Genomic DNA, 6,000 nt, shown 5'->3' with positions numbered 1-6,000 from the left:
CCCCAGTCGAATCCTCCAGGTTTGGTGTCTGAGACGGAAATGTGCACAGGAGCATGTGCACCTCCTGCACCCACGGGGCCAGGCTGGAGCTCCTCTCGAGTGAAATACCTGGATGGGTATGGGTAGGCACTGGGTCCTCAGCACCACCTCTTCTCTGAGCATGAGCTCGGAGCACGAGCTATTCACCTGCTCTGCCCAGGCTTCCATAGACAGTTTTGATCACCTTGATTAAAAAAAAAAACCCAAAAGGAGTAACAAAACCAACGGTAGCATCATCTGAGCCACTACACTTTAACATCCTAAGGAAAGATTAAATTTACATGTGAGGAGACATTACAAAGACCAACTTTACTTTGAAAGCAGAAGAATAAGGGAAAAGGGTGTGCTTTAGGCTATTATTGTTGGCACAGGTACCATAGAAAAGATTAAAGTGAAAGGTTAGAAATCTGTAATAAATAGTGATAATCTCTGTAATTTATCGGTGCTGCAAAGCTTTGGTAAAAGTGCAGCACACGGATGTGCTGGAACAATACAGGTACGTGAAGCAGACCTTAACGGGTCAGGTACCTCTTGCCTTCTCGTTTAGCTGCCCGTTTGTAAAACACTGGCCTTCATTTAGACATTCTTCCTAAAAATATCAGGTCTATACCAGTATGATAGCGTTGGACAAGGGAGGGACTTGAGGACGAACTTCTTTCCTTTGAGGGTGGCAGAGCTCTGGCACAGACTGCCCAGAGAGGTTGTGGAGTCTCCCACTCTGGAGACATTCAAAACCCGCCTGGATGCCGTCCTGTGCAACCTGCTGTAGGTGACCCTGCTCTGGCAGGGGGGCTGGACTAGATGATCTCCAGAGGCCCCTTCCAACCCTGACCATTCTGTGTGATTCTGTGTGATTCTGTGTGATTCTGTGTGACAAGAAGCCGCTGCCAGCAGAAGTCTTGATGCAGCTGCAGCTTCTCCACCAGCTGTCCCAGTATCGTCCAAACAATAGGGCTCACAGCCTCCCTCTTGGGTAGGCCTTTCTGGCCATTTAAAACTTCATTGCCACCATACAGAAGTGTGCTGGTGGTGACAAATCCCCCCCGGCTGGTCGGCCTCTCAGTGTCAGAAGCGAAGTTGTCAGTAGTGGGTGCAACCAGTTAACCGCTGCTGTGGTGTCCAAATTGGTACAGGCACGCATCCCATTTGACTCACCGTAATCAACGAGCTTTTAACCTGCTTTTGTGTTCCTCCTGATTGTGTAGGCGTGATTCCATCCTTTCCAACGGCTTAACCATGGGTGTTTCCCGGCTGATTTTTACTATGTCTTGGCTGTCGACCGCATGGGGTTTTGCAAAGCTCGCTATGAGCATTGTGCGTGAGCTCGCCTGGGATGCCGGTGTTCCTCCGGCATCCAGCTCTTGGAGCGTTCTAGCTGCCCTGAGAAAGGCAAGAGATTCAAGAGTTTACATAGTCTGCAAGTTACAGCTCAAATTCAGATGCAAGCGCGAGCGTAACTAGCAGCGTGAATGCATCCTTCATGGGCTGTTTGAAATCAGCCTTGTAAACGCGCCGGTACTGAGGTGGGCATTCATTGCGGTGCACGCTGGCTCGGGAGTTTCTCTGGGCAATGTAACCCTTATTCCGCATCTTTGTCAGAATGGCGGCTATGTAAAACCATCCAAAAGATTGGGGCTTGCAAAACAAGTTCAAGGCATCTTTAAAAACCTCTTTTGAATTTGCAACACAAATTAGATTTTCGTAAAGTAGTTTTCTTAAGGGACCTTCTAATAGGAGAAAGCATTTGGAACTAGGAACGTATTAAACAAATGTCACATTTATTGAATTTGAAAGCGCAGTCCTGGTCATTTTTACCTCACAGTTCAGCTCTCAATTTTCATAGAAAAAATTCCAAATATTTAAGCTTGTGGTTATTTGGAGTTCCAGGCACTACTGGCACTACACAAGAAATACCCAGTGTGCGTTTCATTGAAGATTCACAGGTTTTGGCTGTTCAGAGGTAAATGAAATGCAGTCCCAGATTAAATAAAGAAATCTTTGAAAACTGAAATTAAGCAATAGAACAATATGAAAGTGTGTGAGAACGTCTTAGTTGAATAGGCAATAAGACCCAAAGCAAAGTTAAGTGCTCTTGGAGACTTAAAGATATATTCTTATTATGCCAAGGAGTTAATTTAAGCACATAATTTCATGATTATTTTTAATAGCAGTTCAGAACTATAATTTTATTATTCTGTACCAGAATAGCTTTAACTTAACTACAGTTACAGCGATAATGAAAATACAGCATTTGGAGGAGGGGAGAAATTCATTAAAGTACAATTTTTAATATATTTAACAATTGAATCCTTTTTCTCCAAATAGTAAAAGAATGATAAGAAAAAAAAAAACACCCAACAACCCACAACCCAATAACCCAGCTGCGTGTAATTAAGTCTTGGAAGCCCCAAATAAGATTCGATTAGTCATGATAAGAGGATGACAAACTAGGGGCCTAATCCAAACTACACAACGTTTTTAGCCCAGTGAAGAGCCTTACTGAATAAGAATGCTCTAACGCTTTCAAGTTACTCGTGCAAATATCTGCAGAAATAGAGACGGTCCTAAAACAATAATAATAATGAATAAAAAAGGGAATTCTTCTGGACAATTCTTACAACTCTTGAGGTTTATGAATTACTTTCTGACGATGTTTAGTGACAGCAACGTTTAGAAATATTACTTGTTGCTCAATGTTTGCTGTTACCAGACCCTCCTTCCAGCTGCTTGTCACTGCCAGCTCCTCCGGCCAATTTTTTCCCCTCTGGAAATCAGCCTGTTGCTTATGAACTTTTCTAGGACACTGGTCCCTGTCAGCATCCCACTCTGGGGGCGCTCCGGGTGCTTGCAGGCTGATGGGGCGCACTCCAGCGTGGGGACGTTTCTGAAGCTCTGACAAAGAGAACAGGAGCGGGAGACCGAAGTGGAAGCAAAGATTGGGATTGACCTGCGGAGATAACAGGCAGCAAGAGCAGCTCTGCTGGTGGGCATGGCTGTGGTGAGGAACTGGAGGCGCCGAGAGGAAAAAAGGCAAAAAAAAAGCTGGGGGAAGACGTGGTCAGAAAGAGGCAGGTGGGTGTGTGTCACACAGAGCGCTGTCTGGGGAAGGACAGACAAAATTCCTCCATCTTACCGTGCTGCTGCTAGCAGCACGTGGCTGCGAAAGGCCGCTGCCAGCACCCGTGCTTCAGTTCACGCAGAGGAGATGCTTCTCTCAGTGCCATTTTCAAAAGGCGTCTCCACTGCAGATAGCACGCCTGTCAAAGACGCTTTGCTCATTTTGCATTTTTAAGTGATGTATTCATGTTTTCTAATAGAAAGCTGGTTTTCCGAAGATGACAGGCGGGAAAGAAACACTAGAGGCCAGCCGACAAGAAGGCATCACCGGCTAAAAATGTCAGAAGGATGTGGACCAATGGAAATTCTTCTTCTGTAAGTTTAAGTAACAGAGATAATGATCAAATAGTTTCTTGCGTGAAATAATAATCTTAACTTACATCCTAATAATTTTCTTTCTCAGGTCACACCTAAGCCTTAACGGCACGCTCCTTGACAAAAGAATATACCGCCCTGGCTGTAGAAATACCGTATTTCAGGGAAATGAAAGCTTCAGGGCAGCACTCTCCATCTGTGTGTTCCATCCCCGAGCACTTACATGCTCCCTACAAGAGCAATCTGCAGAAGTCTCCTTGGGTCTTCCCAGTTAATGGTGGCCTCATGCCCTCCCTTCCAGCAATGGCATAAAGGAGATGGCTAGACTAACTTTCCTTCAATTTCTCCACCACCAAAACTATGGAAAATTTCAACATGAAGTCCGGGTCAGGCACATACATAGCATATACATAGTATACATACATAGCAAGTCTTCAAGAACACCAGTTGCCTTTTCCCCCTTCCCTCTGGCGGGGTGCGTGTGTCCTACTCACAGAGCGTCTTAGGCAGACGGCAAACCAGAAATCTTGCGGGAGAGACAATATTGCATTCTTAGATACTGAACGACGCAGAAATATTTTTAAGAATAGTGTGGAGTCCATCAGCTGATATATGGTTTAATGTTTAGTAGATATAGTGAAGAACAAAACCTCTGTATTTTTAATTTTTTTTTAAAGCTGTTAACATCTCTTAACATTCTGTTAATATCGCTTCAGCTTTTGATGGGTGTGATTGGAAACAGCTGTGTCTAAACTGCTTCAACATCAAATGAATGGTCTTGAAGATGAAAGATTTCTTTGTGTACAAATAAAAGAACAACAGTTTAGCCAGATTTGGATTTTGCAATGTTTTTCTTGAGTCATTACTACCTGGTCCCTATAAAGACTGCTAATTATATAGTGTGATTAAGACGTAATTCCAACACAGTCTTAGAAGGCAAATAGGCATGAAGTTTGAGACCTCACCAGTACGAGGTACTGAGCGAAGCAGACCTACTACCAAAGCATCAGTTCCTCCAATTCTCACCGCTGCCAGTGGACTCATCACACTTCACCAGGACACGGAGTTTTAAAAGGAATTTAGACATAACAGGGTGTGAAAATGCCGTAAACCCTTCTGAGTAGTGAACAGTATAAATGATATAGCTCTTAAAAACACACACAGGGGATTTAGAGGTAGTTTATTTATATTTTAAAGAGAGAAAATAGTCCAAGGATGCAGCAAATGGTTATCATTTTCCTAGACAACATTTGGGTACTTTTACATGTGCGCAATTATTGGATTTTAATATCTAACTTAAGTGATTTCCTTTCTACTGCTAATTCAGATATTTTAGGTATTTTTGGAACATGTATTTTTTTCTGTGTTGTTAAGCATCCACGCTGCTAGGTACACGTCGTAAATCTGAGCGAAGGGTTACTCCTTCACCTGGGGGGGGGTATCAGATGTAGAGAGTGGTGATAGTAGGATGGCCAGTGGTGGCGTAACTATGTTGCTTTAAGAACCACCCCTTTCTGGGCCCGCAAGGAGCCTGGCCAGCAATTTCAACTGAAATTGAGTACAGAATGCATTTCGCATGCAAGAAAGCATTTCTGATATACTAAGTAAACGTCAAAAATGCTAGATGTCAAAAGCCAGCTGTCAAAAGCTGGACAAGTTAATGTCTTATTCACGAGTACATTTTAAGTGAACCTCTACTTAGTTTATCAACAGTCGTGTAAGATTAGCTTGTGTATATATGATTATCTGGACTTACAGTGGTTTACCATTGTGATATTAATTCAATTTCCTTCAGCTACCCTAATGTCAACAGCACGTCTTAAAATCTTCCCCAGGGACAAAGATTGGACATAGTTTGCGTATTATACAAATATTTCCTGGAAGAAAAAGGAAAAAGTTGCACAAAGTTCATTTGATATATTATTATTATCTTTGGGTATATAAAATACTGTTTAAACAGCGGGTTCTCTCCTCTTCTACTTCAATCCCCACAAACTCGCATAGGAACAGTAGCTGCATAAATGAATCCTGTGCTTCCTGGAAATCAATAAACACGCGTATGCAAATATATGGATGAAATGGAAATTTCAGGAGGTCAGGTACACGTTGGATCATTCATATACATACACACATATGTCTATATATATGTGTATCTTTGTCTATATACATATATATACATGTATATATGTATCAGTGCATATATGTAGATATGTCTGCAAGACGCACCTTTTTTATGTCAAACACGTATGCCTAGACTTACATTTCTGCATCAGAATTTGACCACTGAACACCTACATTGAGAAATACATGAGTAATTGGGTTTTTTCTGTCTTTATATTTTTATAAATACACAGTCTAAAACTTTACAAATACACAATATAAACATGTCAAGGCACCAGAGTACTGTAACGCCAAAAGCGATATGCCAGAACACATAAAGTTTTCAGCGAATGTCGAATCAGAAAATTTGATACAGAGTGAGTATCTTTAACCGCTTTTGAGGGGCCAGGGGAAGGAAAATTTCTGGCT

This window comes from Vanellus vanellus (assembly GCF_965231255.1).
Source record: "Vanellus vanellus genome assembly, chromosome: 1".
Lineage (NCBI taxonomy): Eukaryota > Metazoa > Chordata > Aves > Charadriiformes > Charadriidae > Vanellus > Vanellus vanellus.
This window is presented reverse-complemented; position numbering follows the sequence as displayed.